General features: G+C 39.0%; 1 long non-coding RNA gene across 1 annotated transcript; it reads left to right on the forward strand.

Moving 5' to 3' along the window:
- Positions 1-8,745: 8,745 nt before the first annotated feature.
- On the forward strand, positions 8,746-9,670 carry LOC116216820. Its single transcript, XR_004160398.1, has 2 exons — positions 8,746-8,873; positions 9,619-9,670. It is a non-coding gene; the product is annotated as an uncharacterized LOC116216820 (long non-coding RNA).
- Positions 9,671-14,111: the final 4,441 nt, after the last annotated feature.

The following is a 14,111-nucleotide window of genomic DNA, read 5'->3' on the forward strand; positions in this document are numbered from 1 at the left end:
ACAGTTCAATACGATGAATATACAAGCATACACATATTATAGAAGTAGTACATGAGTAATATATCTAAACATGTCGAGACAAAAGTCCCTCTACTTCCTGAACTGTTATGAGGCATTTTTTTCACCTCAACCTTTACTTTCCATTAGTCAGTATGCTTGAAGATTAAACTTAATCTTCTCTTAAACACAAGTTTGCAATTCCCTTAACATCTTCCTGAAATACTGCTGCTTTTCTCTACTCTACCCCTCCTGAAGAAAAGCAACCATCCCTTCTGAGGAAAGAAGCAAAATCTATCCCTACTTGGAGTAACAACAGAAATTGGCTGCGGTTGAATCTTCTTTTAACATCTACCTCCAAGTTGTGTATTTCTCATTTTCGTTCATTTCCTTCAGGCATTTCTGGGATTTCAACTGTTGCTGTAGCATCAGTACAAATTACCACAGAATAACTCGAAGTCATTTTGGTGCAGTAATTTACCACAACTTCATCACAGCATGGAGGATGTTGCGATTGCACAGAGAATAACCTGCACCAGCACTGTGGCAGATGTTCAGTGTAATCTTGAAAGACTGATACTGATGCTGGATGATGCACCTCATAGAATGGTAGAATCACAGAATGGATTGGGTTGGAAGTAACCTTTAAGATCATCTCATTCTGGAACAGGAGCTAAGAGTGTCCTTAGGCTAGAACAGGAGTTAAGAATGTCCTTAGGCTAGAACAGGAGTTTGGATTGAAAATGCTCAACACAAGCTTCCCTCTTATGAAAAAGATCTAAAATAATATAAATCTAATGTAATCAAAATATAATCTAAATGGTAATCTTGAATTGTTAACATTTTAGGGTGCAGTAGGTCAGGCTGGGAAGGAATTAATTTTATCGACAGCACTCTGTACAGTGTTGCGGATAAAATAGTGTTAATAACACATCAGCATTCTGGCCACTGCCGAATAGTATTTGGACAGCATCAAGGCCTCCTCTGTTTCTCCCTCTGCCCTTATCCCCAGTAAGGAGGCTGGAGATGAATAAGAAGTTGGGGAGGAACACTGCTGACTCAAAGGAAATCGCATATTGTATAAGGTCATGCCCAGCTTAAAGAAATGAAGAGGAAGGGGAGATGTTTACAGTCATATTATCTTCCCAAGTGATCAGGCATCCAATAGGATGTTGGTTATCTGCATTTGTTTACTGAAAGCAGAAGCCTAGCAAAAACTATACAATAAAATAAGCAAATAGCCTCCCAAACTTCAATAGAGGAAAAGTAGTTTTCTAGTTCACTAAAGACAACTTCTCTTCATGCAGAACGTTTATAGAACTTTTCTTCCTGAACCAACACAGATTCACTGTTAAGCCGTGTCAAACTTCAGCTTCTACAATATCCCTATTCAAGGACTTCTGGTCTAAGCAGGCATGAGGTGAAACACCTTTTCCTTTGCTTTGGTTCTGTACAAATATCTACTATGCAATATAAAAGAGTACTTTCTGAACTTTATTTTCAGTGCTAGTTCATGTGAATTTACAGTGAAGTGGAGTGATAGATCAATAGTCAGCATGGTGCTCCAAATGATTGGCACAAAGGCTCAACTGAGAAGAACCTGGCACAACCGAGGTGTCATTAATTTAAAAGGTATATCATCTAAAACTCACAGACAGATAAGGCGCTGTTCACTTTCTCTTCTAGACTATAGGGTTTTGAAATGGCATAAATATTTCACTGCAACAGAAAGTTTACCAGGGGTGATATTCACAGAAGCGGAAGAGAACGAGAGTAGGCAGCAGCACAGAGAGACATGCTATGATCTGTGCCTCAAGAGATGTTCGTTTAGCTCAATAACTAAATCCAAAGTTTTCTAGTACTGCTTTACTTTGTACCCCCAGATCCTAAAACACTGTCAAGGCAAGACAGTAGATCTTCCTAGCTCAGAAAGCAGCCAAGGTAGAACTTGCTGGGTAGGAACTTCGGGAGGGAAAAAAGGACTCTTCTACAAACCTTCTGAGGTGGGTAAGAATCTGTTCTACACAATTATGAAGGAGAACAACCAACTACTCTTCTTTTTTCCCCCCAAAAAATCATAACATCTCATAAAAATTCAGAAGTGAGTGTTGGTCAAAATTTCATCAGAAAAACTACAGTTGCTAATAATTAGTGCTTTTGTTCCAAATTGTTTTTCTCTTTAAAATGTGGCCATTTTGTTATTGTTAAGTGGTCTACAGTCTATCAATTTTAGATTGAAAGGGTTAAAATATAACTATTTTTTAGGAAAATGTATGCTCCAATAAGCTTGTTCTATCATCTTTATCCCAAAAAAAGACAGAGGAGAGGCTTTTGAATAAAGGGAGAGTCCACTGGGCCATACTGTGGGGTCACTCGAAGTACTGGGGGACACAGCTGCTCCTTTGTCCCTTGATGGTGAACCCTTCCTCCTTTCCCCATTTGCTGGCCTACTCAGGGTTCACATTCATCTTGATTTGCCTACCAGTTCATCCCTGTTTCGTTTCCTTTGTTTAGACATACTTTGTAATCTGGATTCAGAGTTTGTTGTTTTGTCCAACTACAACTATCTTTGTATCCTGTAAAGTCTATCGCTCTTTGCTCCGTCCAGCAAACAAGATTTACACACAGGTGCTAAGCCAGCATCTCCTGCCATATACTTGCAAGATAGATTTGTTTAACCAGATCCTTAAAACTCTTCTTCTCAGCTTTTTCTTCATCTTGTTTTGCAGGGACCCCCTATCCTTCCTTTTTTATTTCAAATATTATTTTGCAAGGACACCTTCTCATTGTTTTTCCTCCATGATTTCTCTAGAATTTGGCTAAACCAAGGGCAGAATGTTTTTATTCCCATGGAGTTTTTCAGGAAGAAGACAGTTTTTTGGAAAGAACTGAGAAAAAGATCATTGAATCTCATTTTCATCTGATTGATGTAAATCAGCAGAGAAAGCCTACTTTCTGCTGGCATCTGTATACACCAGCTGCATACAGGGGGCACAGCTTTATGGCTGTGGTGGTTTCACACCAGTAGGCAGCCCAGCACCCCACGCTGCTCTCACTCTTCCTCCTCAGAAAGGCATGGGGACAAAATTTGTTGGTAAAAAAAGCTTATGGGTTGAGATGAGGACAAGGTGATCATGCAACAACTACCATCACGGATCTGGTGCCCGTGGGCTGCATGAGACGGCCTGCTCCTCCGTGGGCCTGTCCTGGGCTGCATGGAGCTGCTGGAGCACCTTCTGCCCTCCTCCTGCCCTGAGCTCGGTGCCCGCAGGGCCACTGCTCTCTTGTTTCTCCCCTTTCTCTCAGCTGTGCAGCAGTTGCTTTCTGGCACCAGCAGGGCCCTGCTGGAGCAGTTGGGCCTGCTCCACTCTGACACGAGGCACTGCAGGGCTCTGCTCACAGAGGTCACTGCTGAGGCCCCCTGCTACCATCATCTTGCTGCATAATCCCCAATACAAAGTCTAGTTACAATGAAGACTTATTTTTATGCCTCACCAATAGCTTAAATGCAGTTTTAATTAAAAGCAAAACAGAATTTGTCTATGAAGTAGTTGCCAATTCCTGCTTAATTATCACATTCACCAAATACTAGAGCTAGCTTGTCAGGGGTTTGAATTTTCTAACTGGAATGAAGCAGACGAAATAGATAAGATGTCAATTACAATAAACTGTAATTAAGATTATTGGCAGATGAAGACCCTCAGGGAACCATAGTCCCAATAGCAGGAAACTTGATATTCACATGGTCCATTCTTGCACTGAAGAAGAGAATGAGCCATTTCATATAATATAAATTAATCATTTAAAATAAAACTGGAATAAAAGAAACAGGCTAGAGAAATACACACACAAAATCATCCCTTTCTTATCACATTTCTAATCTTATTGCAAGTTTCTTAACTAGATTCAGAGTATGGAGCTCTACTGCTTTTTTTTTTGCAAATTAATTTTGAAATGCTTGCAGTGAGAGAGAAGAAACCTCTGAAACTGATACTGAAAACAATATGGTGGCAATCTTTGCAGCAGCCAGCAACCTTGTGCAGCAGCAGTTGTGTCACGTAGTAAGCGTGTAAACAGGATTGTTTCACTTCCTACTTCCTCCCACCACATCTCTCTTAAACAATAATGAGACTGGGGAGAAAGGAAGATATTGTGGTCCCAACAGTTGTAGTACATTGACACCAGTGGATTCAGTGAGGTTAAACTAGATTAAATAGCTCAGTATTGCAAGCAGCATTTCTGCTCTTAATTCTTTAACTGACAGTGTGTGAGAGGTGCTTCACTGCCTTTGCGTTTTTATTCTGCAAGAGATACACAAGAAGAGCTCTACCCATTTTCTTTCCTATTAGCACTGCCTAAGGGGTCATATAACTCTGAATACTCATATGGCAATCATATTCTCCCTCTCTTTTTGGCCTGGAGTCACATCAAGCTGTGCTTCAATACCTTTTTATTCACTGAAGTCTCTTTCAAATCTAAGTAATCCATTCAGCATTCAGAGTCCTAGCTGCTTACTCAGAGGACAAGAGAGAATTGTCATTCCTTTAGTCAGCAATAAAGAATGAGTACATTTCAGAGAAAATGAGAAGGGTTTTATTGTGATTTCTGCATTATTCTATGTTCCCAACAGTAGAAGAACTTCTATCCTAATTTTTTCTGCTGACAACACTGTGGCAACAGAGACCATACAAGTAAGTAGCTTTTATATACAGTATGATAAACCACATAGATAAGCTCAAATTTGTAAAATTCATCACTGAATTCAACTAGCAAAAAACCCCATATTTCTAGTGAAAGATACTCTGGAAAGAGCAGAACCTTAATTCCAGAAACAAGATGAAGTGGGCATAGAAAGTGGCAAGATACTGCCACTGTATCTTTTCTTCAATGGTTACTTGAAAGAACAGGGAGCTTAGCACCCTGTGAGTAGAAAGAATCAGAAAATTTGGCAATTATTCCTAACAAAGATTCCTGTCAAAGATGTCAGCCTTTTTTTGCTTACTTAACACATTGTGACCTCCAGTTCACTGCAGAAAATGGGACTGCAGAGGCAAAATCCACATTCCAGAGACTGGTCTTGGACCATGCTCTTATAGGGCACCAAGGAGTAATGGTGTTCTATCAGAAGGTGGCACTTAAGCTGTGCTTAAGTGTAAGCAACCAGTTCATCCAGTACAAATGAACACAACACTGATAATTCTGTTTGTAGTGCTGGGAAGCTGTCCAACATTGGTGTAGAATGGGAGAGTGAGTCCAGAGTTCAGGCTCCTCTGTGGTAACCATCCAGGAAACATTTACAATTAGAAAGGGTTTTTAATTTTGAAAGATTCCTTAATGTAGAAAGAATTATTGTAGGTCAATAGAGCTAAATAAAATTGGCCCAAACCCTCAAGTAACTTCTCTAATTTTTTCTTTTTACTAAAATTTATGACACTACTCCAGCTTGAGAGCTGACACATCAGCTGTACAAAAATCAACTGAAAAGAAATGCAGGTTTATCCAACAAACATGAATTTATACCTTCTGAGGGACAAAATGCATTCCATTTCAAAAATAAAAAGTTACTGTGAGAAAGACTTTCTGTTTAACCAGTGGTACAGCACTTCAAGGTATGCACTGGATTTTCCTTTATATGAAACCCTTGCATCAGAATTATAACTCTTTCTAGAAGGCACACTGTAGCAAAAGTGGAAAATAATGCATACAAGTGCATTTTTATATGTTCTGCCAGGTCAAGAGGTTAGATTACTTGATCACTGCCTCTATCACTGAAAATACGAATTGCTGAGTAAAGTTCACCAAGCTTAGCAGAGTTACTGATATACATAGTCTAGAGATAGAAGTGTTGCAAAATATCATCAGAATAATTATTCTACTAATGACAGATCCTACTCTGTAAGTATTCTGATGCCCCAGCACATATTTTCGGAAATGATAATGCTAGGAAATAAGAAAACTGTTTACTTTGGTGAAACTGAAAACATAAAATGATGCAGACACAGATTACAGGAAAGTCATTAGTGGTAATATTTAAAGATTTGGCTCATTTTTGTTTAGATGAAAAGGAAATTTTAAAGTGCTAAATTGCATTATGCTTCTGGTTATTCTTTGTTTAACTCCTACTGTACACATAGCATGAACAGAAAACCTGCCTGTAAACTATAAATTAGAAACATTAAAGGCAATAATAGAATTGAAAGCTTGCTCTGTAAGTCTTCACATAATTTTGTATTCAGGTGTAGGTCAGAGTAAAAGAGTCATCAGGGTAGAGCTCTTACAGAGCCCAGCTCAGACTTAGGTTAACTAATGAGGTAACCAAATGATTCAGGAGTCTAACTGCAACCTTGTTTAGAGATTTCCATTGCCCTCATGTTTCTCTTGGTGAGAAACATGTAGGCTACCAACTCCTAATTTAAGTCTCCAAACTGAGTTGTTATGTCCCCTGAAACGTACTCTCTGAAATAGACTTGGAAAGGAAGGAAGGGAGAGGAAGACTGAAGAAGTTTCAAGGTAAAGAGAGAAAGAGTTTTTCCATGTTGCTCCAGAGAAGCTGGATCTAATTTTTCTCTTAACATGTGGGAGGAAAAACGATCAAATTTTGAAGAGCCAACAAGTGTGTATGGAAAGAGCTATAGAACTTTTTTGATGTAAAAATCTTTTTGGTCGGTATACATACACACTTAATTATTTAACAGCCTAACAAAATCACAGGACTGAATGTAAAATGCTGAGGGTCTCTCCATATGTAATTTTCTATGTGCTTGTAATATTGAGTATAGCATTCAACCTGTTTTCTCTCTGTTTCTATCAAAAGAGAAAATACTTTGCAGTTTCAACATCATATCTCAGATTACATAAATTTTGAAAAGTCTGGGAACTAAATTATGGTAATATCTTTCTGATTGTTTTGGGCTCTTTTTTTATTTTTATTTTTTTTTACACTTTTTGAACGTTGTTTTATTATTTTCTGAAAATGGTAATAGGAAATAGCACCATGGCGAGAAATTTATTTCAGTCCTTTAATTAAATGAGTGCAATTCATCATGAACTCTACACCTTTCTGAAGTAATATGACAAATTAAATTCTGGGAAGTGATTATTCAGAAACTGGGGGGCCATGAGATCAAAACTGAAAGCATGTTATTGCTCTTAAAATAGCTCAAAGTCATAGCCATCTCATGACTGTAATGGACATTAACAGGTGGTCTCAGCAGGGCCATGAACCAGCCTCCTAATCACACCTAGCACTGGTTTATCTCCTTTGGTTGCTCTTAAAAAAAAAGGCCAAAACAGGTACATCTGCTTACGTGCTCCTTTTCAACCAAGCGTGGGCACCGTCTCCGCAGCAACAAGGGGTAGGTCAGATACTGGTCAAGATACAAAAGCTGCAGGCACAGCACACAGGCCTTTATCTATCTCATCCCTCTATTCTCCAAATGTGTTTGTTTCTACTCCTGAAACCTCCTTTCTGGTTATCTTCAGAGTTCACCTCTCTCTGAAGTCCCTCAAGACGTTCCTGCTGCTGAGAAGCAGACAATCTAAAACATCCTTGTATCTCTTTCATATTATGGAAGAAAGAGGGAGAAGATCCCATTTACAGCAGTGCCTTTTTACTAGTCCTTGCTGACCCACTTCATGTCTGAGTGGCCAGGTTTTTTCATGATGCTATCCCCTCCTCTTCCTTCATCAGCCTGATGAAGGCTTCCAAAGTCTCTGAGGAAGGAACACTCTCCTCTCCCTGTCTTGGAGGTGAAAAGCAAAAATTGCTTCTGTCTCAACTTCCATCCTCTCTGCTCATCCCATAAGAGAAGCAGACCGTGAGGCAGACCATGCTTTGCATACAGCAATTGCAGGGTCCAAACAGATCCCAACATTTATGCTAAGAGTATATGCTTCCTTGAGATTTGACTGATACATTTCACAGAGTCATGGTATTAGAGCAGGCATAAGTCATGGTTATGGCTGAAAGTCACCTATTGTGCAAATAAATGAAATATGGAGGTAGCATCTAGTACTGCTGTTGAAATGCTTTTTGTGCTCCATCCATGGATGTCAGATTAAATTAAATGCCTTTCACACTAACTCCATCCCTTTTTCTTCATTTTCATGTTTTATTCTTTAGTCATGCATATCAGATCCATGTCAAGTGGATATTTACAGTCAATAAATTACAATTTAAAATTCTTTTTTTTTTTCTTTCCTAGAATATGATGACATACTAGTTGGTCTATCTTAAGTATACAGCTGCACAACACAGCTTCACAATTTTATGCATAGCTGAACTTTGCTGCTCGGCACCGGCTGTCAAACTCTTTGTACTGTTCTGTTACCTCTAACACAAATATAAATTACATATCTAATAAAATATTTTAGAAACTGTTTATTTACACCTGAGCTATAATGAAAACACGTAGATGTTACTTTGAAAAATGGATGAATATGACATGTACTTACATTTTTCTACATATTAATATGGTCTTTATTAATAAACGATATGAAAATCTGATTATAAAAATACTCTACAACTACATTAATAATAGATTCATATAACCTTTATGTAAAAGATTTTAATGCCTATGGGAATATTTATACATGTATCAAAGATCATTGAGTTTAAATAACTTCACTCTAATTATGTGTAATTAGAGTGAATAATTATTCATTGCATTCATTGCATTCAGTGCAACCTTGTTTCTCTAGTTTTGTACTGCCGTGTATTTATGCAATATATATTTTCATATCATTTAGGACAGGTTTTTCTCTTAGACTTTTCAACTACTTCTCTTATTGCTGGACCACTCAGGTTTATCATATTTTCTCTACACCAGGCACCAACTGACCCCATGGAGGCCAGCCATATGCCATCGATATGAAAGGTAGTTCCTTCTGGTTTCTGTTGGACCTTGTTATTTCTGCAAAATAGTCTGCAAAGGGAAGACACAGAATGTAGCAATGCAAAGAGCGGAGAGTGTAGCAGGAGCTTGAGGCAATGGACAACCAGCTGGCAGCAAAGTGGGTGCAGCTCCTGGAGGAAATATGCTATCATACTTGGCAAGGCTGGTTTCACCTGCTGCTGCTGAAGGGCATTCATTCACTCAGCATTCCCACAAGCCATATTCACTTAAACTATCATCAGTGCTCCTAGAGGAACGAGACTTAGTTCAGCCTCTTTTCTTACCCTCAGTGAACACAACAGAAAGTGCTGCTTTTCTTCAGGCTTTCTCTCTGACGTACAGCACTAAGGATTGCTGTTTGTCTTTCAACTCCATGGAATCACAGAGCCAGAGAATGGTTTGAATTGGAAGGGACCTCAAGCCCACTCAACTCCAACCCATTGGCTGTGGGCAGGTTGCCACCCCTCAGCTCAGGCTGCCCAGGGCCCCATCCAGCCTGGCCTCAAATACCTGCAGGGACGAGGCATCAACAGCTTATCTGGGCAGCTGTGCCAATGCCTCACTGCCTCCTGAGAAATGAATTTCTTTCCAAATTTTGTTACTCCTTTTCAGCAAAACCATTTTGTTCTTTCCTTTCTCTTCTACGTTATTATTTTTCATTTTGAATTTTATTAGTAAAACAGAAATCACACTTAGTGACTCCTCCATGGGTTCTTCTTTCAAGCAGGATTTGAAAAGCTCCGCCTTTGGTAGCAAGAGCACCAACGGAACCTGAACAGGTCAGCCCCTTTACTCTGTGTTAAAGCAATGTCCTTAGAGGAAACAGTGGCAGATAAAAAGATGCAAAGCTGAATGTTAAGATTTGTATGAATATTTAACTTAACCATCTCTCCCAAGCGCTCACTGCCGTAGTTTGAAAAGGCTTCCAAATCACAGAATCACAGAACTGCAGGGGTTGGAAGGGACATCTGGAGATCATAGAATCATAGAATCATAGAATCACTCAGGCTGGAAAAGACCTAAAAGATCATCAAGTCCAACCACAACCTAACCAGACTACCCTAACAACCCGCAGCTAAATCATTTCCCTGAGCACCACATCCAAATGTTTTTCAAACACATCCAGGGATGGTGACTCAGCCACCTCCCTGGGGAGCCTATTGCAGTGCTTAACAACACTTTCTGTAAAAAACTGTTTCCTGATATCCAACCTAAACTTACCCTGGTGCAACTTGATACCATTTCCCCTCGTCCTGTCACCTGTCACCAGTGAGAAGAAACCAAACCTACTCTTGCTGTAAGCACCTTTCAGATATTTGAAGGGAGCAATAAGCTCTCCCCTCAGCCTCCTTTTCCCCAAACTAAACACCCCCAGTTCCTTCTAGTTCAAACTCCTGCTAAAGCAGGTTCCCTACAGCAGGTCACACAGGAAAGCGTCCAGGCAAATCTTTAATATCTCCAGAAAAGGAGACCCCAGAACCTCTGGGGGCAGCCTGTGCCCTCCATCACTCTAACAGTAAAGAAGTTCTTGAGTAAATATCGTAATGAAAAATACGATAAACTAATACAGCTTTGTGGGACATGTCTAGCAATCTCACTTCAAATATTACCATTTCTTCCTTACGCTTTTGAGTGCTGCTACTGCTTATAGCAGATGGTTAGTTTATATCTTTTGCCCTTTTTGCAGGAATTTTTATTGTTATTGTTGTTTGATGAAATAACTGGCTCTTAACTGTGTTTTTAATTTAACAGACATACTTTGATGAGTGAAAGACAGATGAGTGAAACTTCAAAATGTTTGTTGAAGCACAGTGTCTGATCGCAGACACACATTTAAAATGAGGAACATGCACAAGGCAATTTGGGTAGGATGTTCAGAACAATGGATTGAAAAAAAGCTGCTGTGTTTATAAATGGCTATTTACATAATCTGCTGTTTCTCTGTTATCTGCAACATTCTGCACAACAAAATTACTGTGAGCAAATGAAATTTAAATGTCACTATGTGAGCTAATCTTAGCCAAGCCATAAGAAATTTAAATTAGCTCATAGTGAAAGCAGCTTGCATGACACACTTAAAAGATGAAGTAATCTTTTCAGCAGGACAGAGATGGTGGCTCAGCCTTGATCTTTGCTCAGCTGGTAATTTGACCAGTTTTCTGAGGATGAGAGGTGTGGTTCTTAAAAGGTGGCACACAGGCCTGCCAAAAGGACATGCTTTTCACACCAGACCTGAAGTCGCCAGTTCAGTTTGAGCTTTCGAACAAAGATGTTCTCTTCAAGTGCGTGATAATTGACATCACAATATCTAGGGCAGCTAACTAGAAAGGAAAGAACGTGAGCATTAGGGGTTCCTTTCCTGCAAGTACCTTAACCTTCTGTCCCTGATTCGGTAAACAAATTCAAGCTGTGCTAAATTGGAAGCGTTTGAATTGTCCTACTGAAATTCCGTTGTGCTCTTGAAATTGAACAAGTATGTTCTTTGATGGATTAAAGCAAGAGTGAGCACAAGTTTGTGGGGCTGAACCCGTTGTGTTTTGCCCTGTTGATAACAAGGTATTTGTTCAGTACATGCTTTTTGAATTAATACACATAATAGCTGTATCACTGACAGCATTTGGGGTGTTAGCATAGACAAAAGAACACTATGTAGGTACATGTTCAGATCAAGCAGAAACTGTCTATGTAGCAGAACTGATATTTAATGAAACATGGTAAGAAGCCCTCTCATGAATAAACCATAATGCCCCTTCTGTGGAGGTTGTGTGGGCAGAGAGAAATGGTGAGAGATGGTGCTGGATGGTTCTCCTCATCTTCTCAGTGTGTCTTCCAGTTGCCAAGGATAGTCTGCAGCAGCTCATGTCCCTAGTACGGCCTGTGCACATCTCCCTTCTCTTCCTGTCTCCAGTATCAAAACCCGTATGAAGCTGCTCTGTAAATCATTGCTCTTGCATCACACTAGGGATGCACATGTGCTCACCAGTCCTTGAGGCTGCTGGAGATAATAAATTCATTTCCTTACATCCTTTGTGATTTTACTGGCTGAGAAACTGAGGAGGAGGAGCTGGCTCTTAGGCTATAGTATCTGCCTATGGAAATTCAGCATACACTGCAGAACTGCATAGACCATAGGATGTTCAATTAATTTTCTTCTTAAGGATCTCATGCAGATTAGCATAGCATAAGCAGTTATGTCTAGTTACAGCCACTTTATGGTCCCAGGATGATTAAATGACAGAGGAAATTCATTGTAGACAACATAAGAGATGTGCATGAGAATAAATATTCACAACTTTACATACTAAAAGGATGAAATTTGAAAGAACTACTTCCAAGTGACAACATTTGGTTATTGCTATCATACTAGATAGCTTTATGAAAAGTAAGATTTCCTCACCTTTAGAGGATCACTTCCACAGAGAGGAAGATTTAATTGTCACTACATGTAATCCTATGTACCATTTCATAAAAGTTATTATTATGATAAGTTCAAGCATTTACAGTATGACAATCATATTTAGGTAGTTTTGTATTTATTTAAATTGATACTGATATAAAATTAATACAAAGTGTTGGATTATTTCCTGCACTTCACCAATCCTTTGTGAAGTTGGTTGTAAAAACTACACAAAAGCCCTGAGGGTACCATAATTGTGTTTCATAATAAGGTAATTTTATGTGCATAACCTTAAACAGGAGAAATCTTTGGGGATATCTTCTTTTTATGGATTATCACAATTTAAATAATTAAATGTCTGCAATTGCTCCTATTTTTAACTGCTAACTGGTTGCCATGATTTGTTAGTACATATTTTTGCATGTTTATACATATGCAGAGATTTTGGATAAATCCTATTAGATCAGTAGAAATAAACTTTCAGTTTCTGCAGCCATATAACAGGACAGGATGTCCTCATGGGTTCCTGCTGACCTGAGTTACCCAACAGTGTGACCATTGCCTGAGGGTAATCTGTGGCCAGCTGTAACTGCCAGAGCCTTTTCTGCTGTGCCAGTACTCCCTTAGTATTTCAAATATGTTCTTTGCAGAAGGAAAAAGACCTTGCTAACATTTTTAATTTCCACTCTTCCCTGTGAGGAAATGAAGAACCACAGACCTATCCCACTGCTGTAATTGGAGTCTGAAACTGGTCTGAGTCTTATTTCAGTCTAATTCCATTTACTTTGGCTGTCTTTTATACCAGAATGAGTGTGAAATGAATCATGCCCTCTATTTTTTTTATCTCCATGCCTACATCCAAAGTGTTACAGATCAGCCAACATAAAGAGAGCCAGCATCTTAAAACTACTCCTGAGCTGGAAACGAAACATCCCAAGGCTGACATGAATGAAAACAGGAATGATAAGAATCACAAGGGCTCTGGCAAAGATGAAGAGGATCCCTGAACAATTCCTGTTGTCTGCCCTCTGTGCCTCTCAAGGCCTGTAATACAGAATTGTGATACTGCTAACTGTTAAAGAAATGAGAAGTAAGCATTGGCAGAAGAGGAATTGTAACGTTCCTTCAATCGCAGTTTTATTCCATTTAATTGAATTACTGTACGAAACCAAAACGATAGTGTTATTAACCAGCTAAGTGATTAAAGGCTGTATTTATGTAATAATGTTTATAAGGCTTTATCATAACATAATTCATTCAGCACAGCATTTCCTGCTAACCATAAACACTATTAGGAAACACCTTACTTTCTGATTCACTTGCCCTGCATCACCATGATAAATGGAGACTATGCCCATCCATATATAATGAGTCTCTGCAGCAAAGGCCTTCAAGCACTGAAAATGTGAAACATGGGGTATCACTGTATTAAAAAATATGAAAAACAAAAGGAGAAAAAGTAACCCAATCAGATCCAGAAGAGTATATGGTTGCTCTTTATGGATTTATACTGGAGTATTGTTTAGTCCATGACCACAGACAGATATACTTCTTAGAATGTACAAAACAGATTTGTTCTACATTACCAGATTAATGGGCAAATAAAGGCTGAATATTTATTTCCAGAAAAGTCAATCAAAGGATAGAAGATGACAAACCTCAGTCTCTCCTGGAACATCCTGATGCATTAAGAAATGAGACGTGAACTCCATAGAAAGCCCTCTGGCAAGGGAGAAGAGTAGAGACATCCATCCACTGAATTGCTTAACCACTTCAGAAATTGAAAACTAATTTCTAAGCTTGCTTCTATCATTGTAAACTCA

The sequence above is a fragment of the Meleagris gallopavo genome, chromosome 1 (genome assembly GCF_000146605.3).
Source record: "Meleagris gallopavo isolate NT-WF06-2002-E0010 breed Aviagen turkey brand Nicholas breeding stock chromosome 1, Turkey_5.1, whole genome shotgun sequence".
NCBI lineage: Eukaryota > Metazoa > Chordata > Aves > Galliformes > Phasianidae > Meleagris > Meleagris gallopavo.